This window comes from Eschrichtius robustus, chromosome 8 (genome assembly GCF_028021215.1).
Source record: "Eschrichtius robustus isolate mEscRob2 chromosome 8, mEscRob2.pri, whole genome shotgun sequence".
In the NCBI taxonomy this organism is placed as follows: Eukaryota; Metazoa; Chordata; class Mammalia; order Artiodactyla; family Eschrichtiidae; genus Eschrichtius; species Eschrichtius robustus.
In genome coordinates, this window is record NC_090831.1 from 1,311,486 (window position 1) to 1,338,930 (window position 27,445).

Genomic DNA, 27,445 nt, shown 5'->3' on the forward strand with positions numbered 1-27,445 from the left:
CCCTAGAATCAATCAATCACTTTTCCAAAGATTCTTGGTTCCTCTTATTAAAGAATGGGAAAATGAATCCAGCATTGTATAAAAAGAATTATGTAACATGACCAGCTGGAATTTATTCCAGGTATGCAAAGCTGCTTCAGCATTCAAAACTCAACTAATATAATATATCACTCAACAGGCTAAAGAAAATAAAATCATATAATCACATCAATAGATGCAGAAAAAGTACTTGACAAAATCCAGCACACATTCACAAATTCTCAGCAAATTAGGAGCAGAGGGGATTTTATACAAATGAAGAAAGAACATCTACATAAAACCGACAGCTAATGTAACACTTGATAGTGAGAAACTTGACAGAATTGTTCATTTACAATCTTACTCTCTTGTTTAAAAATATTAACTAGTTTATTTATTTTTGGCTGCATTGGGTCTTCGTTGCTGCGTGAGGGCTTTCTCTAGCTGTGGTGAGCCGGGGCTACTCTTTGTTGTGGTTCACAGTCTTCTCTTGTTGCGGAGCACAGGCTCTAGGTGTGCAGGCTTCAGTAGTTGTGGCTCGTGGGCTGTAGAGTGCCCGCTTGTAGTTGTGGCGCACGGGTTTAGCTGCTCCGCGACATGTGGGATCTTCCTGGACCAGGGCTTGGACCCGTGCCCCCTGCACTGGCAGGCGGATTCTTAACCACTGCTTCACCAGGGAAGTCCCTAAAAATATTAACTAGTTTTAAAATTTTGTCTCACTGCTCTCTGATATCCGTAGTGTTTTGCTGAATAGAAGTCGGGATACAGTGTTATCAGCGTCATTGTTTTGCATCTGATTTTGAGTATTTCTTTATTGATCATGATATTTTGTATCTGAAGGACGCCCTCTTCTTATTTATGTTGCAATAACAGTTTTATTTTAAAATGTAAACGTTTTGTCCCACATGGGCATCTGGATCCCTGGGTCTGAATTCCAACTTTGACCACTTACTTCCTGTGAGACTATATGTAAGATATTTAAACAAACTGTGCCTCGGTTCCACTATCTATAAATGGTAATATTAACAGTACATACATTGTAGTATTGCTGTGAATATCAAGTGTAGAATATATGTTGTTAGAACAGTGCCTGGTATACAATGAGCTATATAATTATTATATTGTTATTCTCCTTTAACACTTTGCTCTGCATAAGTAGATTTTCTAATATTGAGATGACCTTGGGTTTATGGAAAAAAATGCTACTAGTCTTTCTTCCTCCAATTTGTTTGTTCTTTTATATTTAACTGTAGAAAATTGCAATGTATATGAGATTCAAGAGAGGGAAAAATTGAAAGAGAAAAGTAACACACAATAGCATTATCAAGAATTATCATTGTTAACATTTGGACACTTTTTCCTGCCAATATGTTTTTTGTGAGTAATTTTCTTAGAATTGGCATCATATATACAGATAATTTTATATCCCATTTCTTCTTTCAAATATCACCTATCACATATTTTCCTATGGTATTAAGTGATACTTTTAGGTACCATAAAAACCAATGTTAATTTACGTTGAATTCCTATGCAATCACATTCCAAAGGACTGCTCAGAATATCTCGAAAAATAGATAAGAACTTTTTCCAATTGGCATAAACTGCTTACCCTGTCATACTGATCATTAAGTGATCAATATGATCCCTAAGTATTCTTTGACAAATCCAACTGAAAAGGAAAATAAAATTATCTCAACCACATGCAAAACATGTGATGACTCACTCCAATTTCCAGGCTGCAAGTTTCCCAGTGATAGTGAATTTCTAGTAACCTCTATCTTTTTTTTTTTTTTAAATTATTTATTTATTTATTTATTTATTTATTTTTGGCTGTGTTGGGTCTTCGTTTCTGTGTGAGGGCTTTCTCTAGTTGCAGCAAGCGGGGGCCACTCTTTATCGCGGTGCGCGGGCCTCTCACTCTCGTGGCCTCTCTTGTTGCGGGGCACAGGCTCCAGACGCACAGGCTCAGTAGTTGCGGCTCATGGGCCTAGTTGCTCTGCGACATGTGGGATCTTCCCGGACCAGGGCTCGAACCCATGCCCCCTGCATTAGCAGGCAGATTCTCAACCACTGCACCACCAGGGAAGCCCACCTCTATCTTTTGATTAAAAAAAAACACACACACAAAATATTGGAAACATTTCACTGTCTGTTACCTTTTGCTTCAATTTTGTAATTTCCTGGCTTCATGCCAAAAACCCTTCTTACAGTAAGTATATTCTTTCATAAATTTAAGTGAGATATGAAACTTTGACATATACCCAATGCTGTTAATTGAAAATTTTTTATTAATGGGCTTATTTATTTAAAAAGACATAATATTTATTTTACTTTGACAAGTAAATCACATAGAAATGAGTTTATAGTTATTCACAAAACAGAAACTCCACTATAATGTTCATTTTCTATTACTGCTCTAACAAATTCAACAGTCTGTGATTAAAAAATACAAAGTTATTAGTTTAAAGTTCTGTAGTTCAGAAGTTTAAAATGAGTCTCCCTGGGCTAAGATCAAGGTGTGGGTCGGGCTGGTTTCTTTTCTGGAGGCTTTGGGGAAGGATTCAGTGTCTTGTCTTTCCTGTTTTCTGGAGGCTTCCAACATTCTTTGGCTACTGGTTCCATCCTTCCACCTTCAAAGGTAGAAATGCTGCATCTCTGGTTATTCTCCTACAGCTGTATGTACAGTAACACATTTATAAGAGCCAAGGGTTAGGACACGGACATTTATTAGGGAGGGCATTCTTCCACCTCCTACATCCATATAGTTTTTAAAGGAACTACTTTTTTTAGTAGGAACTACTAACTTAAACATCTGTGAAGTAGAAGGAACAATTTATAAGGCAAATGCGTAGGAGAAATTCAGACAATAACAAGTTTACATCCTGATTGCTGTGCTTTTCTCTCTTCAACCAAAACTTTCAATATTTGAAATCTTGGAACTTTAGCCTTAAAATTGGACCCTAACGCAGTTCAGAAAACAGCCTTGCTCTTCTAGAGCCTCTCATTCAGATCTGTGTTCCCTTATTTAAGTCTTGGGGCCCCTGTGTTTAAGACTCAGAATTTTAACATTAGTTTGTTGGAACTCAAAGCCTGAGAGTTTAAACTCAGGGTATACTACTTGACACAGGTGTTGGGGTGACAGACTGGACCCTATGAATCAGTAAGTTGATATTTAATGTCAGATTTTAGATGGTAACATCAGTTTATTCAGGTAAAAAATGATGTATTCAATTTAAATTTTTATTAGAATAAATGACCTTTCGCTTTTCCAGAGGAATCCTGCCCCTGTGGTGCATCCTTTGTGTGTTTGGTGCACCTTCACTCTTTCTACCAGGCCAGCCATAAACACCAGGTAAAATTCCATCACCTCTCAGAAATGGCCCAGGACAAAGGATAGCCATCCCACCATCTAATTATTTACATCTTTCAACTCTCATTAAGTAACATTTTTAAGCTGACAGTTATTTCCATATGCCCATGACTGCCATATTGGGCGACTGGCTAACATTCTAACTGTGGCTTTCAGAAAAAAGCACAGCCCCCTAGATCAAAAGCTCAGCAGTCTGAGCTGGTTCTTTTAAAGCTTGTGCTTTGATTGGAATAAGTCCTTTTCCTTTGGGGGCTCATACATTCAGTGGCTTTTTTTTTTTTTTTTTTTTTTAATCTGGGAGAATTATATAAACCTGTTTCCTCATTTAAACTAGAGATGACAATACCTAACACTTAGGGTAGAGTGACATTTAAAAGTATTTAGTGGGCTTCCCTGGTAGCACAGTGGTTAAGAATCCTCCTGCCAATGCAGCAGACATGGGTTCAAGCCCTGTTCTGGGAAGATCCCACATGCCGTGGAGCAACTAAGCCCGTGCGTCACAACTACTGAGCCTGCACTCTGGAGCCCATGAGACACAACTACTGAGCTCCCGTGCCACAACAACTGAAGCCTGCATGCCTAGAGCCCGTGTTCCACAACAAGAGAAGCCACCGCAATGAGAAACCCGCACACCACAATGAAGAGTAGCCCCCGCTCGCCCCAACTGGAGAAAACCCACGTGAAGCAACGAAGACCCAATGCAGCCCCCCAAAAAGCATTTGGTTCACTAGGATTACAGCAGAGATTCAACAAGCCTTAGTTCTGTATCTCTGACTACCCTATGAATAAAAGGTCCTGCTTGCATTTATTTCATAACCTTTATTAACAGATGAATTAACTACTGACTTATTCTCCTTTTTGTTTATTGGACTTTACATTTCAAGAGGACCAAATCCGTATTTTTCTCATGTAGCCCTGTGTGCCTGGTGTCTAGCAGAAGTTAGTGTTTCTAGTATATGCTCAGTATTTCCTCTACTCGACGCTTCCTTACATCTTAGTTCCACAAGTATGATTCTTTTTTTTAAAGTTGTATTAAATTATTAAATTGTATTAAATTGTATTGGATTATAATTGATTGACAATGTTGTGTTAGTTTCTGCTGTACAGCAAAGTGTATCAGTTATACTTATACATATATCCACTCTTTTTAAGATTCTTTTCCCATGTAGGTCATTACGGAGTATTGAGTAGAGTTCCCTGTGCTCTACAGTAGGTCCTTATTAGTTATCTATTCTATATAGAGTAGAATATATATTTATCCCTTCCCCCACCTTAGCCCTGGTAACCATAAGCACAACTATGATTCTTAAGAAGCTCGCCATTAAAACTGTGAGCAGTGGCACAGCTTTAAACTAACTGCCTGAATGATTGCCAGCACTTCCTGCTGGAAGCAGACAAGACCCATGTGTAGATAACCAGGAATCAGAGAAGGAAACACCCCTGACTGTGCGTGAGACTGAAGGGTTTCTAGACCCCAAGAGAGAAGGTCTGCTGGGGTCAGGACCCTGTCTGGGTCAAGGCCGTGTGCCTGGTGTAGACACATGGAAAGGAAAGTGCTGGGATTCAAAGTTGGAATATTGTGGTCGTACCACTCTGATCTGGTAAAACCTTCTTGACAATTTGACTGGAAACTGAAAAAAAAAAAAATTTGAGAAGCTATACTGTGTAGCTGGATTAAAGAATTAATCAGCAAATATGTTTAACCCCAGTAGGATTTACTGTGAAGCTGATGAAGCTTGGGCTTCAGCTGTGCAGGTCTTTTGAAGGCCTTGGAGTGGCTCTAGCAATCTGGTTACATCAGGATGGAGCTGTATAAAATTTGCAATGCTGTGTTTCTAGTACTTCTCTCTCCTAACCCCCACCCCCAAAAGTTTACCTATATAGGTCCATCTTTCTTCACCTTTCATGTCCAACCTGCTTGATCATCCAGAGAAGTTCCGTTTGGAAGAGAGACCGGGTTGTGGCATCGTTATGATAAGGGGGCATCAGGTACCCTGGGCAGTGGGGCTTCCCTGGAATCTGTATTTTCAGGGCAACAGTGACTATATCCTGAGGAGAAACACAGGATCTTAGGGAGAGTTTTTGTTTACTAACAGGGAGAATATTTGGAAAAACAGAGGATACCTGAATTTGGGGTGAGCTTTTGGGCACAGAGTGACACCCTGGAAGAACATTTAATTTTGAGTGGGAAGAAAGAAAAATGAAAATAGTATTTTTGGTCACCTGAAGAAGTCAATTCAAATTTATGGGGTTCTAATTGTTCAATTTGTAAATATAAAGTCGGAGCTTTGGGTCCCAATGATAACATGAAACCGAATGTTTTTAAAGCTCTTACTATGTGTGGGAAACAGTGATAATTGTATTTAATCCTCAGAAAAACCTAAACTAACTCAAAATGGCTTCTATAAGAGATAAAACTGTAAAATTATTAGAGGAAAACATAAGGATAATTCTTTATGACCTTAAATCTGTTCGTGGATTCTTGGAATTGACACTAAAATCACAAGCAACAAGAGAAAAAAACATAAATTAGACTTCATTAAAATTAAGAACTTTTGGGCATTGAAGAACATTCTCAAGACAGAGAAAGAGAAAACCTACAAAACTGAAGAAAATATTTGCAAGTCACTTATCAGATAGGGTTTAGTTCTAGAATGTCAAAGGAACTCTCACAATTCAACAACAAAAAGACGGAGAATCCAATTTTTAAAATGGGCAATGGACTTGAATACATTGTCTCCAAAGAGACTATGCAAATGGTAAGCAAGCACATGAAAAACACTCAACTTCGTTGGTCATTATGCAAATGCAAATTGAAAACACATAAAGATGCCACTTCACACACGCGTGGACACCTTGAATTAAAACAAAAAAGAAACCTGAAATTAACAAGTGTTTGAAAGGATGTGGAGAAATAGGAACTCATCCATTTTCTATGGGGTGTACAACCATGCAGTTCAGAGGAAAACAGCCTGACTGTTATTTTAAAAGTTAAGCATAGAATTACCATATGACACTGAAATTCCACTCTTATGTAATACACAAGAGGAATAAAAACATATGACAAGTTTCTATGTCCACACAGAAACTTTTATGCACTTGTTTAGAGCAGCATTATTCATAATAGCCAAAAGGTGGAAACAACCCAAATGTCCATCACCAGAATAATGGTTAAACAAATTGTGGGTGTACATACAATAAAATATTATTCAGTCATAAAAAAGGATGAGGTATTAATAAATGCTACAACTTGGTTGAATCTCGAAGATATATGGTAAGTGAAAGAATCTGACGTGTCAGATTCATATGATTCATTTTATATGAAATATACAGAATTGGCAAATCCATAAGGACTGGAAGCAGATCAGTTGTTGGCCAGGGGGTGAGGGAAGGGAGAAATGGGGAGTAATTACTTAAAGGATACGAGGTATTCTTCTGGGGTGACAAAACATATGAAACTACAGTGAGGTGTGGTTCACGACATTGCAGGTGAACTAAGTGCCACTGGATTATGCACTTTGAAATTGTTAACTGTGTATAATACGAATTTCACCTTAATAAAAAAGCAATCACTGTAATTTACTATACACACACTTTAAAAAGAAAAGCCATGTAATCACCTCAACAGAAGCGGAGAAAAAATTTGGCAAAATCCAACATCTATCCTTAAGAAATGGTCAGCGTAAAGGACATCTGTAAAGTTGCTATAGCCAACGTGAAACTTAACGTGGAAAGACTGAATGTCCCTGCCTAAGATCCTGGAAAAGACGAGATTGTCTACCCTCTGTGTATAATAAGATAGAGTGGATTGAGGCCACTGGAAGAATACACAACCAGCAGAAACAGAAAGATGTTGTCACCAATGGCAAGGGGGCATTCTCAGTACCTGTAAGAGAAAGAGCCAGGTATAAACACCTGCCACGTCCAGAGAACCCCATGTTACATCAGCACAACAGGACCAGTCAAGTAAGACCTTCCCGGGAGGGCTGCACACAGGGTCAGTATGGTCTTGGAGGAGGAATAGAAGCTCTAGATGAGAAACAGAGAAGAAGGTGATGTGTCCCCTCATGGACCAACCTCCACCCTCCTCCTCCAGGAAGGCCTCCACGGGGGTGGGAGGAATCTCCCTGCAAAGCAAGAGCTAAATTGTGGCTGTTACAGAAAAGCCTGGCCATTCACCTGAAGTGATCAGAGAACTGTATTCCCCAAGAAAGCAGACTCCTATGGGACCTACACAAGCTTTCACCTAAGACCCCTGTCCCACACAGGGCAAGGGCAGTGCAAGATTCACTTGCTGTGTGATTGTGTCCAGCAAGCTGTGTCCATGCCATGCAGAGAGAAAAGAGCAGCAATACATATGGCTCAGCTGACATTGATAGGCATCAGGATTGTGACCTGGGCTAAGAATTATTCATATAAATGGTCATGTCTTCTGTCTTTGAATGTTCTTTCCATTCGGCAACTCACGGAGAAGAACAGTTATTCTGAATAAGGAATTAGGCATTTATACTCTCCCTGAAAAATATGCCATCAAGATAGGAACCCAGGATTTCTGACAATTGTGCTTTCTTGGGTTCTCAGCTTAGATGCACATCCTTACCTCCTGTTGCACTTTGTATTGTACCAGGGATGAAAGATCAAACAAAGAAGAGCCCTGGTTGTTCTTAAAGAAACACCATGCATTAGTGCTTCTGTGACTTGGATGGAAATGCTCCTTCCCATCTCTGAGGTTAATATCTTGTCATCAGCACTTAATTCAAGACCATCACCCACCATAAAGCCTCTTCTCATCCTTACTGCCTGAATGGGACTTTCCTCTCTTTTAAATTGTATACCAGTTTTCCATTCAGTTCTACCACAATATTTGTATCTTTCCACCAAGGCTACAAAACTCTAAGTTTAGAGCCATGTTTTGCATGCAGGATTGCCTGCTGCCACAGATGGAGCTCAATACATGCCTGTTCAATCAACCAATGACTGAATGGGTGGGGCTAAAGGAGCAAATTAAGGAAGGGCGTTATTACAGCACCTCCTTCATTGTGAAGACAGCTTCATCTTCACTCTCGGATGACTTGAACCTTTCTCACTGCATCAGAGACTAGGCCATTCCAGCTCCCCTTCACGTCCCGGTGGCTTACGTGTGAAAACATGATGGTGAGAGTTACATGATCAGAGCTGCGGTGGTTCTGGGTCGTGAGAGCAAGGAAACAGATTGTGACCAATGAGTGGGACGTTGAAACACTTGTGAGGTGAGCGTTACTGCACGTGAGGGTGACAAGAATCTCTGAAGACTGAAATTGGTTGAAGTGGTCCCGTGGACACTGACTCAGTCAACATGATGGAGTGCACAGACGTGGGGTCTCGAAACCCCTCCCTCCTCCTAAGAGAAGAGGAAAAATTTCTAACACTTTGTACATACTTTTAGCATAATATGGAGCACATAATAGTACAGCTTTTTTTCCCCTGCTCAACTGTGTGAAAATCTATGTCAAATGTCTTTCCCATCTTATTCAAGATTCAGTCTTATCAATGGTCTCTAAGAACCTATAGAATCCTCCACAGCCCCTGTGGACAATTCCTTTGTCCCCCTGTTAACAGACCAGCCTCCTTCCTGCCTCAGGGCCTTTGCATGTGCTCTTCTCTCTACCTCCATGCTCTTTTCCAAGGTATTCGAAGGGCTCATTGCTTTTAGTCCTTCAAGTCTTTGCTCAAATTCTACTTTCTGTGTAAGGTCTTTCCTGGTTCCTTTGTTTAAAATCACAACCTCCTGCCCCTTTTCTGTTTCTCTTTCCAGGCTTTATTTTTCTCCACAGCATTCATCACATTCTATCACACTATATAATTTACCTATTTAATTTGTTTATTGTTTACCTGTCTCTACTAAAATGCAATTTTCAGAAGGCAGGGCTTTGCTTATTGGGTTCATTGCTGTATCCTCAAAGCATAGAACAGTGCCTGGCACATAGTAAATATTCATTATTTGTGTGACAAATGAATAAATAAATGATGTAGAGAAGAATCTTTGTAAATTCATCTTTTTGTTTGCTATACATCTAATAAATTTTTAATTTATCAACATTATAAGCTTCAACTGTGAAACTTACCATCTTGAATGTCAGAAAGCTCCTTGCCCTTTTTAATCTATAAATTGACCAGATTCTTCCATAGCTGATTAAATAATTCTGGTAATTGTAATGATTGCCCATGTTCCTCTGTGATGGATACATTCACTATGGTTGGTTGTGAAAATTTTTGAAATGCTCCTCTCTTAAGACTGTGCTGTATAGATGATTTCCAAGGCTGCATGGATACCACCACCACTACCAAAAGCATTATAGCATGGATGCAACGAGAGATCATCAAATTTGTGGAACGGAATTCTTAAAACAGGAAAAAGAAAGTAGTACAAAGTAACAGTCTCCCATAACTCACCTCCTTCAGTAATCATTACCATTTTAGTGCGTACACACACACACACACAGCCCTACATATTTGCAAGTGCTCTTCTCTGTTCCTGAACATGTTTTTCACCCCTCCCTGAAACTCTTCCCAACACCCCAAATCGAGTTTTGGAGTTAAAGGGCATTGTGTCCTCTGACCGGGGTACGATAGCTCTTTTGTTGGACTCAGACATTCATATTCTTTGGTAATTTATCTTACTAAAGAGTTGTACATGTCCATCCTGGCAAATCTTAAAGATGGAAAAATCACGAATGAGAAAAATCATGTGTAATTCCACACTTCAGAAATGACATCTATCTCTCAAAAATGTTTGGGTGTTTATTTCTAGAATTTCATTCACGCACTTTTATTCCTATGTGTATCTTTTCACAGAATTGGGGTCATTTGGTGCATACTGTTTGTACCCTACTTTCTTCCATGTAATAATAACTGTTAAGATTTTCCTTTCCAGCTAACTTTCCTGTTTATTGCTTATATGCCATTTATCACCTACCCCAATAGACTGATTAGGAAAGCTGCTGGCACTAAAGTTACAGAATAATCAATCTCGATGCTAAATGAAATCAGAAACACATCATCTTTTCCCTTCTTTATTTGTGGTAAATACTGTTATGGCTCCCATTTGGCCTCCAGCTGGGATTTACGTTCTTGAAGTATTTTTATCAAGGAGAGAAAAATGATACCTCACCTTTCTCAATTTTTTTTCCTAGCGTGTGATGTTTCTGACAGCATCTCACTGCCTTCTCTGACCGCGAGGTGACAGACACATGGTGCAGCTGAATGGCTTGGGTCTGCGTCTCTTCTATTTCCACTTCCCAGTTTTCCTTCGTGGCTCTCCTCGAACAGAAACTGAGCATGAAACGAAGTTGGTGTTTAAGTAGATACCACATGAAACCATTTTCTCCCCCTAACGATAAATTTAGTAGTTATTACGATTCTTTGGGAATTACAAATTAAAGCCTTGAGACATTGTTTCACACACACATGTTTGGGAGAAATTAATAATTATTGCATTTTCAGTGTTGACAAAGAGGTGATGCAAGAGGAACTATACACAGTGATGATGGTAAAAATTGTTACAATCTCTTTACAAGTTCCTTTGAAACCATCTATTAAAGTTTTTTTTTTTTTTAGGAGAGCTGGGCAGAAAGCACAGCACCAACTACCCCCCCCTTTTTTTTAAGATTTCCTTCAATTATTTAATTAATTTATTTATTTTAGTTTTGGCCGCACCCCGTAGCATGTGGGATCTTAGCTCCCCGACCAGGGATAGAACCTGCATCTCCTGAACTGGAAGGCAGAGCCTTAACCACTGGACTGCCAGAGAAGTCCCTCTATTAAAGTTTAACAGCCAAAAATGCAACATTTCCAGGCAGAGCACATTACCCTACAGTAACAGTTGCATATTTAAACCTGGATAAATGTACATGAGAGTTACAGCAGTAGCTTTTGTAATTGCAAAACAAATAAATAATAAAGCCACCCAAAGACAGATTGACAAGAGTTTGGATAAATGAATTGTGGAAGGCCACTCATGAGTGGAAATGAATTCCGCCAGAAGCAGGAATGCAGACAAATTTCACAAGCTATGTTGAGTGAAAGAATTTGGACAGAGACTCACGTGTCCACGGATGCCTGGGAGGTGTAACTGCCTTGCCCACGTGAGAGGAATAAACAGGACTCGAACCCATGGCCTCTGATATAAGAGTGTGGTTGCCCAAAGAGTACATAGAACCAGCTGGTTCAACAAGCATGGCGGGAAAGAAGAAAGAAAGGAAATCACCTAACTGTAGGTTCAGGAGAAGCAGAGAGGTGGTTTCCTCTCTTTCTGGAGTCTCGGCTGAGAAGAGAAAGGACTAGAGCATTAGCCAGATGGGGATGTACAGTTGAAGAAAGACTTTTGTCTAAGGAAGGAAAATGCAGATTCATATGTTAAGATACAAGGGCCAGTGGGAGGAAGCCTTTCGAAGGTGCTGAAGGGAAAGGAGATGATTCATCAAGTGTGGTTCCCGAGGCGGCAGGTGGAGGTTCTCCTTGCCCTTCAAGTAGTGGGAAAGGCTGCAAGCGTGAGTGGGGAGGGGGGGTGTAGGAGTAGGGGCCGAGGGAGGAAGTATTCTGGTAGTTTAACGTCTATGAAAGTAATTCATCCAAGTGGTATAAGCTGTCAAACAGGACTAGAAGCATCGTGGTCAATATTAACTGAATTGACATTCCCCATTATCCCAGCCTGGGGTCCCCCTACTCAAACTAACTTCTGCAGCTGTCCCTTCTGATATTTATTTGCATAATTACCAAACTTCCTGCACCATTATTCCTTGTTATGCAGATTCTAGTTCTTATCATGGATGCCCTTCTGGTACAGCACTCGTGAACCAAGCTCACATGGGCCCTTCCCTTTAGGGTTCTATCATAATTTTTCAAACACTATTTACCATTGAATTTATGATTATTTAATTATTACTGATGCTCCATAAAGTTTATCTGTAATTGCGTTTCTTTTCTTGTATTTTCTCATCTGTAAAATGAGAATGATACAAACTAGACCCCATTTCATAGAGTTGTTAAGAGGAGTGAATGTGTGTATGACTAAAGGGTCATAAACGGTGCCCAGCACACGATGCACAATTGTTAATTGTTCTTCCTATCAAAAGAAGCAGAGGAGGTTATAAAAATTGATGACTCAGGTTAAATTCCAAATTTCTTGACCTCATACCAGACACTATGCACAGTAGGCCTCACTTTTGCTTTTTTTTTTTTTTTTTTTAATAAAAGTAAATTTAAAAAAAAGAAAAACAACAGCATTGCTTTGAAATGTTAGAAACAACGTTGCCTTGCACATAAAGGTCAATGAGACGTCCCAAGTATGCCTTGATGGGTACATCCATCTTCCTCTCAAATTTATTTTATCACCTTGACCTTTCCTCCCAACCTCAGCTGAGCGATTCTACATGTTTGCTGAATACATTCTGCAGCTATGTTATGCTTTTGTGAAGAATGAACTCTTCTGAATGTCAGTACAAATACCAATTTAACATCAGAGCAATTCTGGAGGGAGTTCTGATTACGAGTTTATTTATCAAATAATGAATATTATTCATTGGTCTGGCACTGACTTATTTGAGGGGAGAGGATGGATTGGTGCTTTGGTGGCCTTAGTGCTATCGTAGCAATTCTAACTGCAGGAACATTGGGAGGATCTTTACAGCTACAGAATGGAACCCGCGGCTCTCTTGACAAAATAAGCCAAAACAGTCTTAAATACTCAGCAAAAACGTTGTGATTTGTCATTCTGCCATCAATAACCCACAAATATTAAACAGGATAGAAAACCATGGATACCCAATACAAATGCCCTAGATGCGCCAAGAGGAATGACTCATGAGCTTCTGTAATTTTGTTTCCCCATGTTTCCCCATCACCAGAGATATCTCTAAAAATACCTTGCACCGTAGATACTACAAGAAACTCTCTCTTTTTGCAGCCATAAGCCTTTGAAATCTCAAAATAATATAGATGATGTCACCTTCTCAGAGGGCGGACCCCTGACCTTTCTGGCTAAGTGGAAACTCCTAATCTCCATTGAAGCCATAAGGAACTATTTTATTCTCTTTAAAGCCCATCTGTCTAAAATTATATCATTTTCTTTGTTTGTCTAAATGTCACTGTCTTCTTCTCCCTCCAGAATTTAATCTCCATAATGTCAAGAATTTTTCCTGTCTTTTTCCCACTTTATTCCCAGTGCCTGAAAATGTTTCCAGCATACAGTTGGTGCTCAATAAATACCTTCTGCATTAAAGAGTTGTTACGTGATAAGATGGAGCTACACTGGCTTGCAGATTCCGGGGAGATCTGTGTGCATTACATAACTAGCTCAAAGGTATGAGCTTTTTTAAGAGCCACATGCCAAAATGTGGAGCTGGGTGTTATCAGAAGAGCTATCAGCAGGCCTGAAAATAAACTCTAGCTCTTGATTTTGAAAGTTTGAATTCAGTCAGGTATGTCAATTTGGTTAATTTACCTTCTGATGGGTTTTTGCAATTTTATGATTGTTATTAATTAGCCAGCAAAATTTCTACATACATGTAGTTCCTTAGCTTTGGAAACAACACGATTCCCATTGTAAAATGCCCTCTTCAATCATCTAAAACCTACATGTCAAAATCTAAGTTACAGGAATAAGATATAGTTGAAGGAATACAGACATACCTCAGAGATATTGCTCCAGACCACCACAATAAAGCAAATATCAAATAAAACAAATCACATGAATGTTTTGGTTTCCCAGTGAAAAATTATAATTATGTTTACACTATACTGTAGTCTATTAAGTGTGCAAAGCATAATGTCTAAAAAACAATATACATACATTAATTAAAAATAGTTTATTGTTAAAAATTGCTGTCATCAGAGCCTTCAACAAGTCAGTATCATTTTGCAATAGTAACATCAAAGGTCACTGATCACAGATCACCATAACAAATGTAATAGTGAAAAAATGAAATATTGTGAGAACTGCGACACATAGACATGAAGTGAGCAAATGGTATTGGAAAAATGGCACCAATAGACTTGCTCAATGCAAGGTTGCCACAAAACTTCAATTTGTAAAAAAAAGCAAAATCTTTAAAGCAAAATAAAGTGCAGCATAATAAAACAAGGTGTGCCTGCATTCTCTTTTGCAGTAAGAAAAAACATGCATACATAAGGAAAGGAATTTCCCAACATGAATACATTTAACTAGGAGAACCATGGGCGAAAGGATATCTTCCTCTAAGGAATATATCCCAAATCTGATTGAGGATGAATCCTCCCCATTGATTCCCTTTCTTCTACAAGCAATCAGACTTTTTTATTCCTAGAGGGATGTGCAAGTGTCTGAAAGCACTGTGCTGCAACAAAATGGCAGTCTTCACCTGCGGTAAGTTTCCAAATAGAGGGTGCAGAAGCATCATTGCTGATTGGTTTGGGGACAGGACTGAGCCATCACAGGAGCACATGGGCTGCCTTGGCATTTACAGTAGTACCAAAAGTACTGGACAGAGGGTGGCGCCATAGTCCTAGGAAGAGAATTGAGATTGTGGAAGGCTATGTGCTTGGTGACACAGAGGCAGAGAGGTTAGTTTCCATCTCTACTGTACTTACCTGCAGTACTTGGGGACCTGCACAAAACCTCTAAGTCCTGGGTCCTTATAACAAAAAATCAGAAAAAGTAACTTTCATAGAGGACTACTGAGAGATTTTGGAACCTGTCAGACTCTGAACTATGGTAGGTTAGAAGGCAAGTTCCCCTTTCCTCCAAATTAACCTTAGAGTCCTCAGTCTCCTGTTTCAAAACCTTGTGTTTAAACAGTGCTGTGCTATTGTCCTTACATTTAAAAAGTTTGTGAAGATGCATGAAAAATTGAATATGTTTAAAATTAATAACACTTTCTCATGCATAGTCTTGTTAAATACATTTCACATTAAATCCCATTTAACATGATGCACAGTGTTCTATTATTCTCCTATCAGATGAATGACTACCACATTATTCCAAAAAAGGATATAGAAATGTACTCCAATCCTGTTCTCTTGGCTATAAGAGATGTGAAAATGTATAATTTACCCTGGAGGGATGAGACATAGAATATTTAGATGTATTCATTGTGGCTTTTTCACTTCCTATACTATCCACGTTTCGTGTCAGTTGCATTTTAATAAAATTTTGATCTTCATAAGATATTTTAAATGGAATTTTAATGCTTTACAATTTTGATTGCTACTATTGTCAGCATTTAATCAACAACAATGTTATAAAATAATATGAGGATCTCTTTTAAACAATGGTGAATCTAGGTATTCTAGAAGAGCTAGTATGTGATGCCATATTTCTGAATTAGAGATTAAGATATTATTGTGGGGAGTTCTGTCAATGTCAGTTTTGGGTAAGGATGTTCAGATAAACACAAACACTGAGATCCAATAAAAACATTAGACCACATAAATACCACACCCTGGCCCCAAAATACAGACATTCAAGAACTATCAAGGCATTCAGAGTGTATGAACAAAGATCTGGGAGAAGAGGGATGCGAAGAGCTAAGTATGTCATTCGGGGCCACTATTATAAGTGTTTACTGATTTCACAACTTTGACAGTGATGTCAAGAAGCCAAGAAGCACTTTCAAAGAGTCATGAAAACAGGCAGACAAAGTCTAGAGTTCAGGGACCACAGGGAGGAGGGGCTCGGATTAATCTCAGGCTTTGTGTTGGGCTCCACAAAGCTACAAACTAACAGTAAAGGTCCACAATGAATAAGTCATTCCTCACAAAGCCTGAAGCTCAGCTGGGAATCATTTTCAGCTCTGATTGGATTAAGGTGATCTGGGATCCCATGTACCCCTGGAGGAAGAAAACATCATATAAAACTTCAAATCACCTATACGACATTTCACATATAATATTGAGTACTCAATAAAAATAGCCAGTCATTTGAAATGGCAAGAATATATGGTGAAAAGACAAGAGAAACTATAGACAAAGAAACATATGCTTGGGAGGCCAGATCATGGGTATGAAAGAAAGAATTAGTGAACTAGAAGATGGGTCAAAGGAAAATACCCAGACTGATGAACCAAGAGACCAAAGGATGAGATATTCAGAAAAAAATCAAAATCGGGGCTTCTCTGGTGGCGCAGAGGTTGAGAATCTGCCTGCCAATGCAGGGGACATGGGTTCGAGCCCTGGTCTGGGAAGATCCTACATGCCACGGAGCAACTAGACCCATGAGCCACAACTACTGAGCCTGCGCGTCTGGAGCCTGTGCTCCACAACAGGAGAGGCCGCGACAGTGAGAGGCCTGCACACCACGATGAAGAGTGTCCCCCTCTCGCCGCAACTAGAGAAAGCCCTCCCACAGATACGAAGACCCAACACAGCCAAAAATAAATAAATATTAAAAAAAAAATCAAAATCGATATATCAGATAAGGTTAAAATGACCACAGATAATTGGGATCCCAGGTGGGAATAATAATGAGATAGAAAGAGGAGTTGAAAAGATAGTGGTTAAGAATTTTCTAAAAATGTGTCAAGTTATCAAGGTACAGATTTTAGAAGCATGATGAGGTTTAAGAAGTATACATGCAAAAAATACACCTAGAAATATGATTTTTAAAAATTAAAAAATAAAGACTAAAAGTATGCCCTTAAGGCAGAGAGAGAAAATGAGATAAACTTCCAAGAAATACCAATAAGAATTTCAGTTGAAAGATCTCTGAAAGATCAATGGAAACCAGAAGGCAATGGAACAGTATCTAGAAATTTTGGAAGGAAAATAAAAAATCATACAGAAAAATCAATATCCAAGCAAAGATCCAGTGTAATCAATAATAAAACTGAAATTAAATAAATTTTCAGAGAAATAAAACCTGAGGGAATTTGCCACCAACAGCCCTTCAATAGAGAAACTAAAGATACCCTTTATTCAGAAGGAAACGATCTCAGACTAAAACATTCATTAAGTAATGAGGTATTACATATTTCAGTAAATTAATATTAATTTTATGTATTAAGATGTTATTTATGAAAACATTTATATTTTCATATATAATATTTATTTGTATAATATATAATAGGATTAAAAAAAGAGAATTTATATATAATAGTGTAGAGTTGAGAGAAAGTAAAAGGAGCTAATATATTCTAAGATCTTTGTATTGTTCCTGCAGTATGTGTGTGTGTGTGTATGTGTGTGTGCATGTCTATAATAATAAGTTATGGTTGCATTCAGTATTCTTCAGGAAAACTACAAAAAATTATAAAGGAATATATACCTATCAAGCAAATAGAGGGGAAAGGAAAATATATACAATCAATTGAAAAAATCAAACAAAATAGCATAGATTAAAAAGAATGTTGAATAGGCAGGACAAATTGAAAAAAATTAAGGTAATAAACTAAAACCTAAATAGATAGAAATTGCACTAAATATGAATGGATTTAGCATTGAAAGACCAATCTTTCCAGATAGAATAAAATTATAACAAAATTCAATGATATAGTTCTTATAAGAGGCAATATCAAAGGGAGAGGAAAAGTGGAAAATTTATAACATATAAACTGTAACCAAAAGAAAGCTATTGTAGCTATTTTAATATTACACAACATAAACTTTATGTAAAAAGTATTAGAAATAAGGAAATATATTTTAGTATTTATATTATACACAAGTAGATTTTATACTATATTACATATTTTACTATTTTCATATAGTACATATGAGTATGTGTTTTATATTTATTTAATTGCAAGTTATAATTAAAATATCAACATGACAGTTTTCTAGGTTTTTATTCACTTAATAACATATTTTCAAAATATCTGAAAACAAAATGACTGAAATAAAAAAAGAACAGATAAATTCCCAACTATAGTGAGAGATTTTTAATACACATTTTAAGTAACTAGTAGAACAAGAACATAGGAGATTTAAAAAAAAACATTATTAACAAATTTTATATTATGTACATGTATAGAATATGGCACTAAATAACTTCAGAATACTTATTCTCTTCAAAACACATAAAATATTGTATAAAAACAGAGGCATTAGGCCAGCAATCCATGACTAAAATAACATTGGAAAATTCCCACATTATAAGAAATCAAGAAATTCACTTATAATAACCAAGTGTCAAAGAAGAAATCAGTAGAAGTTAGAAAATATTTGAGTGATAAGGACAATGCTAAATATCAAACATGTAAATGCACCTTAGCCATAAGTTCAGGGACAATTATAGCCATAAACACATACAGGACTTGAGGACACAGGGAGGGGAAAAGGTAAGCTGGGACGAAGTGAGAGAGTGGCATGGACTAATATATACTACCAAATGTAAAATAGATAGCTAGTGGGAAGCAGCCACATAGCACAGGGAGATCAGCTCGGTGCTTTGTGACCACCTAGAGGGGTGGGATAGGCAGGATGGGAGGGAGACGCAAGAGGGAGGAGATATGGGGATATATGTATATGTATAGCTGATTCACTTTGTTATAAAGCAGAAACTCACACACAATTGTAAAGCAATTATACTCCAATAAAGATGTTGAAAAAAAAAAAAAGAAAAGACAAAGGCTGGAGATCTATTTTCTAAGGATCCATGTAAAGAATGAGTAAAGTAACTGTTAATAAACACAAAGGAAAGAGCAGAAAGGAAATAATACAATAGAAAGGAAATAATGAAAGAGAAAAAAAAAATACCGTGTTATGTGGGCTGAGTAAAGATGCAAGGAAGAGAGAGAGAGAGAGAAAGAGAGAGAGAGAAATGATAACCAATACCATTCATGATAACAGGGGCATCACTAGGATATGATAGATATTAAAAAGATAAAAGGATCATTTGAATACATTTATGCCAGTAAAGTTGAAAGTTTAGATGACATGAACAGAGTCCTAGAAAAACACAGTTTACCAAAACTGAGGTAAAAGAAATGGAAAATTTGAAATGTTTAATATATGCTATAGAGATTAAACCCATAGGCACACACCTACCAAAGATAAAATCTACTCCAAAGGCTAAACTAAATTTTATCAGATTCATTTTATGAGGTCAGCATAATTTTGATGTAATGGTCTGACAAGGACATTAAAACAACATCAAGAATCTCACCCATGCATATAGACAAAAAAAGCCCTAAAGATATAATTTACAAACTGTATCTAGCTATCTATAAATACAAATTTAATTTATTTTATATTTAAATATAAGTTTAAAAAATAAGTATAGAATAAATATATTACAACAAAGTTGGGAGTTTTAGCTCAGTAATTTAATCTCAGTTTTAACACTAAAAAATCAATCATAGTAATTCACTGCATTAACAGAATTAAGGAGAAAAATATATGATCATATCACTACATGAAGATAAAACGTTTTGTAAAATTTAGCATCTATTAAAAATAAAAAATATTCTTTGCTAACTAATAATGTGTTAGTCTGATTATGCATATGTCTAATTTATCTGTCGCAAACATCGCATTAAATGGCAAAATACTGAAAGTCGATGTGTGGAATTGGGGGTGCTAACAGATAAACTGAAGTATATTAATAGTTTTAAGAGTTTATTTGAGCAAACATCGATTTGAGTCGTATAACACCAAAACACAAGGTTTTATGAGAGCTTCTCACACAAGAGCTGGGGAAAGACTCAGAGAAGAAGCAGAAGCAAAGCAAGAGCATTACTTGATTAACTGTAGCTTAAGTAGTTACCTTGTTTGGGAAGCACAGTTGACGTTTGTGACAGGTTGTCCTTGTGTTTGATTTCTTAACCTTGAGGCATTACAGGCTTAGGTTTCAGCTTGCTTGCTAGGCTGATAAGGCATTAAAGCCGCCTAGGTCTAATGACCTCCTTGTTTAATTAATAGGGGTGTGGCTGTCACTTCTTCTATTCAAATTTGTACTGCAGGACCTCAACAATGCAAAATTCACATATATTCTTATATGCATACTTGTGTGTATGTTTATATATACATAAGGATAGGAAAGAAAAATACATTATATCATCACACATGACACATTGAAATTAAAAAATAATCTATAGATAATTATGAAAATTAAAAAATAGGTCTCTTGATTTAAGGTCAAAAAATAATATCAAATGTATTTCTTTATGCTACTAATTAGCAGCTGTAAAATAAAGTTTATAAAAGATATAATTCACATTAGCAGCAAAACATCAAATATGTGTAAATATATAAGAATAAATGTACAAAAAAGGTTTAAGAACTCTATCAGACTATTAAATAATATTATAATAAATAAAGAAGGCTTAAATTAAATGGAAGGGAAATCATATTCACGGATAAAAAGAATAAACATTTCAAAGTTGTCAGTCTCCAAAATAATCAATAGATTCAGCACATTCACAGTAATAATCCATCCATTTATGCCTTTGTGTGTGTGTGAGAGAGAGAGAGAATGTGTGAATCAACAAGTTGGTTCTATAATTTACATGAAATTGCAAAGGGACAAGTATAGGCAAGATATTTTTAAGGAGAATAACAAGTAGGAAGATATCTCTACCCCATATCAAAACCTCTTAGAAAGCTACACAACTTCCTTCATCTGGCAATAGTACACTGAATGTGGATCAGACCAGTGGAGCAGAATAGAGAATCGAAAGTTAGACATGTACTGGTATAAACAGTTGATTTATGATAAACTTGGATTTTCAGAACAGTAAAGGAGGGTATGTCTTTTTTTATATGGTTCTGAGTCAATTAGCTATCAAGATCAAAGAAACAAACAAAAACAAATAACTTTTATCCCTACCTCACACCAAATATAAACATTAATTCCAGGTAGATTCTAGATCTAAATGTAAAAGGAAACCTAAAAAAGCTTAGATGTTATTGTAGGAGAATAACTTCACAACCTCGGGATAGGGAAAGTTTTAAGAAGACACAATACACCTTAAAGGAAATGATAGTTGATCTATACTTCAAATTTCTGTACCTTAAGAGACATCCCTGGGAGAGTGAAATGTGACCAAGAGAATGGTAGAAGATGTCCCCAACAAACACAGCAGTCAACAGGCTTGTATTTGGAAATACTTAAATAAGTCTTACAAAGACAACAATGCAATTAAAAACGTGCATGAGACAGGAGTGTATGCATGTGGGCATCAAGTCATGGGTAAGAATGTTCATCATGGTGCTACTAATGATGGTCAAAATCTAGCAATTTCAAATGCCCATCAACTGTAACATGGACAAATAAATTTCATCAGAGCATTCATAAAATGGATTATTACATGTGCAATTTAATGAGTACATTATAACTGTACAACAATAAATACAAATATCACAACATAATATTGAGTGGGAGCAACCACACACAAAGGCTTGCACTTATTTAATTCCATTTAGGTACAGTTCAAAATGGGTAAAGTAACCTATGATTGGCAGTCAGGATTAGAGGGCACTTTTGGGAAGCGGGTGAGAGTAGAGCATGAAAAGACATGAAAAGACCTTCGAGCTGCCTACAGTCCTCTTTTCCTTGGCCTGTGGAATCTGTGGGAAGCCACATGTGTACACAGAGCTTGCTGAGGATGGGTTCCTGGTGAGCAGAGCCTGGGAGCCTGGGAATTACTAAGACAGTGTTGTCCGGGAAACACAAGGAGCAGGGCAGTGGGGTTGAGGGGGAGAGGGAAGACGCTAGCAAGGATGTAGCCTTAGATAAAGGCCAACCTGAACTTGACCCATCCAGGGGAGGGCTCTGGACTGCAGTCAGGGAGCCCTGCCCGCCTGGAGGCAAGGGAACCCTTCATCCCAATCTGTTAGTCACCGGCTGAAGGCTGGCGGTGAGGACTGCACCATCCCCACCAGGTAACTCCCTGGGAATTCTCCAGAGAGGACCAGCACTTGGAGCAGCAGGAGGGGACGCACCTGGTCAAGACGCAGCCCCAAATCATCTGCTGGGAACAGGAATCCTACCATGAAGGAACGTACGTATTCAACTGTGCTCAGTGCCTAAGCCAGGGGCTGAGGTGATAAGTCTCCTAACAGGCTCTCTAAGCATCATCCCAGGGCGCACCTGTTCCTCACTCCCTGCTTCTCCCCAGTCCCACAAGGCTCCAAGCGCCATTCTCTCTTGAACCTGTATTCTGTCCAATAGTCTACTTTCGGAGAAAGCGTCCCACACCTTTGTCAAATGCTAGCCTCCTCAGGGGTCTATAAACCCCCAAGGTCCAGCATCCATGGAATGATGGATATCCACCACCTTCTATTCCGGCTGCCCCTGCTGAAGCAGCATGTAGGTCTGCAGATGGAAAGGAAAAGAAAGACAGTGAGATGTTTCATGATGATTATATTCTTCCTCAAATATTTCAAATGAGAAACATCTACTGCCTTGAGGAAAACCTCCCACTGGACTGGTGAGAGTCATAATCCCACACTAATGAAACTGAATAACATTCCTCATTTCCTTCAACTTTTTACCTTTTAAAGCCTTTTCTTAGAGATTGGCTTTGGGCAAAACACATTCCCTAAATCTTAGATTCCTCCTCTAGTCATGGACATGAAAGGGCATCTCATTTTACTGCAAAAATAGTTTCTTCACATTTGAATATTCCCATTCCTGATACAATGTAATGGGATATAACTCATGTAGAGGGAAGAGAGAAATTGTAGAGGGGAGAGAAAATTTAACTTTCCCCAACACATTGTGAGAGATGAGACAAAAGAGAGATCCCAGAGGAACATAATTTCCTCATTATATCATTGAGTAGACCTGTTTAATACAGAAGACACACACAGGCACGAACATAAAATACAGCTCTTAACCTCACTTCCAAACATTCATCAACGATACACACATTTACAGTAAAAGAAGTAAACAATTAAAATTAGAAAATGCAAAGAATACAGAAGGATACAAAAGTGTAAGTGAAATTCTTGCCCCCATTTCACGTCTGAGTCCTGTCTTCAAAGGTAAACACTGACAGTAGATTTTTGTTTTAATATGGTATTGTATTTAATTTTTTAACATCTTTATTGGAGTATAATTGCTTTACAATGTTGTGTTAGTTTCTGCTGTATAACAAAGTGAATCAGCTATATGTATACATACATCCTCATATAGACTCCTCTTGTGTCTCCCTCCCACCCTCCCTATCCCACCCCTCTAGGTGATCACAAAGCATCGAGCTGATCTCCCTGTGTGATGCAGCTGCTTCCCACTAGCTGTTTTACATTTGGTAGTGTATATATGTCAGTGCTACTCTCTCACTTTGTCCCAGCTTACCCTTCCCCCTCCCAGTTTCCTCAAGTCCATTCTCTACGTCTGCGTCTTTATACTTGTCCTGCCCCTAGGTTCTTCAGAACCATTTTTTTAGATTCCATGTATATGTGTTAGCATACGGTATTTGTTTTTCTCTTTCTGACTTACTTCACTCTGTATGACAGTCTCCAGGTCCATCCACCTCACTACAAATAACTCAATTTCATTTCTTTTTATGACTGAGTAATATTCCATTGTATATATGTGCCATATCTTCTTTATCCATTCATCTGTTGATGGACACTTAGGTTGCTTCAATGTCCTGGCTATTGTAAGTAGAGCTGCAATGAACATTGGGGTGCATGTGTCTCTTTGAATTATGATTTTCTCAGGGTATACGCCCAGTAGTGGGATTGCTGGGTTGTATGGTAGCTCTACTTTTAGTTTTTAGAGGAAGCTCCATATTGTTCTCAATAGTAGCTGTTTCAATTTACATTCCCACCAACAGTGCAAGAGGGTTCCCTTTTCTCCACACCCTCTTCAGCATTTATTATTTGTAGATTTTTTGATCATGGCCATTCTGTCTGGTGTAAGGTGATACCTCATTGTAGTTAGGATTTGCATTTCTCTAATGATTACTGATGTTGAGCATCCTTTCATGTGGTTGTTGGCAATCTGTATATCTCCTTTGGAGAAATGTCTATTTAGATCTTCTGCCCATTTTTGGATTGGGTTGTTTGTTTTTTTGATACTGAGCTGAATGTGCTGCTTGTATATTTTGGAGATTAATCCTTTGTCAGTTGCTTCATTTGCAAATATTCTCTCCCATTCTGAGGGTTGTCTTTTCGTCTTGTTTATGGTTTCCTTTGTTGTGCAAAAGCTTTTAAGTTTCATTAGGTCACATTTGTTTATTTTCGTTTTTATTTCCATTTCTCTAGGAGGTGGGTCAAAAAGGATCTTGTTGTGATTTATGTCATAGAGTGTTCTGCCTATGTTTTCCTCTAAGAGTCTGATAGTGTCTGGCCTTACATTTAGGTCTTTAATCCATTTTGAGTTTATTTTTGTGTATGGTGTTAGGGAGTGTTCTAATTTCACTTTTTATATGTAGCTGTCCAGTTTTCCCAGCACCACTTATTGAAGAGGCTGTCTTTTCTGCATTGTATATTCTTGCCTCCTTTATCACAGATAAGGTGATCATATATGCGTGGGTTTATGTCTGGGCTTTCTATCCTGTTCCATTGGTCTATATTTCTGTTTTTTTGCCATACTGTCTTGATTACTGTAGCTTTGTAGTGTAGTCTGAAGTCAGGAAGCCTGATTCCTCCAGCTCCGTTTTTCTTTCTCCAGATTGCTTTGGTAATTCGTGGTCTTTTGTGTTTCAATGCAAATTGTGAAATTTTTTGTTCTAGTTCTGTGAAAAAAGCCATTGGTAGTTTCATAGGGATTGTATTGAATCTGTAGCTTGCTTTGGGTAGTATAGTCATTTTCACAGTGTTGATTCTTCCAATCCAAGAACATGGTATATCTCTCCATCTGTTTGTATCATCTTTAATTTCTTTCATCAGTGTCTTATAGTTTTCTGCCCACAGGTCTTTTGTCTACTTAGATAGGTTTATTTCTAGGTATTTTCTTGTTTTTGTTGTGACAATAAATGGGAGTGTATCCTTAATTTCTCTTTCAGATTTTTCATCATTAGTGTATAGGAATGCAAGAGATTTCTGTGCATTAATTTTGTATCCTACCACTTTACCAAATTCCTTGATTAACTCTAGTAGTTTTCTGGTAGATTCTGGTAGAATCTTTAGGATTCTCTATGTATAGTATCATGTCATCTTCAAACAGTGACAGTTTTACTTCTTTTCTGATTTGGATTCCTTTTATTTCTTTTTCTTCTCTGATTGCTGTGACTAAAACTTCCAAAACTATGTTGAATAATAGTGGTGAGAGTGGGCAACCTTGTCTTGTTCCTGATCTTTGTGGAAATGGTTTCAGTTTTTCAACATTGAGAACACTGTTGGCTGTGGGTTTGTCATATATGGCCTTTATTATGTTGAGATAGGTTCCCTCTATGCCTACCTTCTGGAAAGTTTTTATCATAAATTGGTGTCGAAAGCTTTTTCTGCATCTATTGAGATTATCATATGGTTTTTACCTTTCAATTTGTTAATATGGTGTATCACATTGATTGATTTGCATATATTGAAGAATCCTTGCATTCCTGGGATAAACTCCACTTGATCATGGTGTATGATCCTTTTAATGTGCTGTTGGATTCTGTTTGCAAGTATTTTGTTGAGGATTTTTGCATCTATGTTCATCAGTGATACTGACCTGTAGTTTTCTTTTTTTATATACTTTAAATATGTCTTGCCACTCCCTTCTGGCTTGCAGTGTTTCTTTTTTTGTGACATCTTTGTGGTTTAGGTATCATGGTGATGGTGACCTCATAGAATGAGTTTGGGAGTGTTCCTCCCTCTGCTATATTTTGGAAGAGTTTGCAAAGGATAGGTGTTGGCTCTTCTGTAAATGTTTGATAGAATTTACCTGTGAAGCCATCTGGTCGTGGACTTTTGCTTGTTGGAAGGTTTTAATCACAGTTTCAATTTCATTACTTGTGATTGGTCTGTTTATATTTTGCATTTTTTCCTGGTTCAGTGTTGGAAGGTTATGCTTTTCTAAGAATTTGTGCATTCCTTCCATGTTGTCCATTTTATTGGCATATAGTTGCTTGTAGTAATTTCTCATGATCCTTTGTATTACTGCAGTGTCAGTTGTTACTTCTCCTTTTTCATTTCTACTTACTTCTGTTGATTTGAGTTGTCTCCCTTTTTTTCTTGATGAGTCTGGCTAATGATTTATCAATTTGTTTTTCTTCTCAAAGAACCAGCTTTTAGTTCTATTGATCTTTGCTATTGTTTACTTTATTTCTTTTTCATTTATTTCTGATCTGATCTTTATGATTTCTTTCCTTCTGCTAACTTTGGGGGTTTTTTGTTCTTCTTTCTCTACTTGCTTTAGGTGTAAAGTTAGGTTGTTTATTTGAGATTTTTCTTTTTTCTTGAGGCAGGATTGTATTGCTATAAACTTCCCTCTTAGAACTGCTTTTGCTGCATCCCATAGGTTCTGGGCCATCGTGTTTTCATTGTCATTTTTTTCTAGGTATTTTTTGATTTCCTCTTTGATTTCTTCAGTCTTCTCTTGGTTATTTAGTAGCGTATTGTTTAGCCATGACGTGTTGTATTTTTTACAGTTTTTTTTTTTTCCTGTAATTGATATCTAGTCTCATAGCATTGTGGTCAGAGGAGATACTTGATATGATTTCAATTTTCTTAAATTTACCAAGGGTTGATTTGTGTCCCAAGATAGTCTCTATCCTGGAGAAAGTTCCATAAGTACTTGAGCAGAAGTGCATTCTGTGGTTTTTGGATGGAATATCCTATAAATATCTATTTAGTCAATTTTGATTAATGTATCATTTAAAGCTTGTGTTTCCTTATTCATTTTCATTTTGGATGATCTGTCCATTGGTGAAAGTAGGGTGTTCAAGTACCCTACTATTATTGTGCTACTGTTGATTTCTCCTTTTATGGCTGTTAACACTTGCCTTATGTATTGAGGTGCTCCTACTTTGGGTGCATAAATATTTACAATTGTTATATCTTCTTCTTGGATTGATCCTTTGATCATTATGTAGTGTTCTTATTTGTCTCTTGTAATAGTCTTTATTTTAAAGTCTATTTTGCCTGATATGAGAATTGTTACTCCAGCTTTCTTTTGATTTCCACTTACATGGAATATCTCTTTCCATCCCCTCACTTTCATTCTGTATGTGTTGC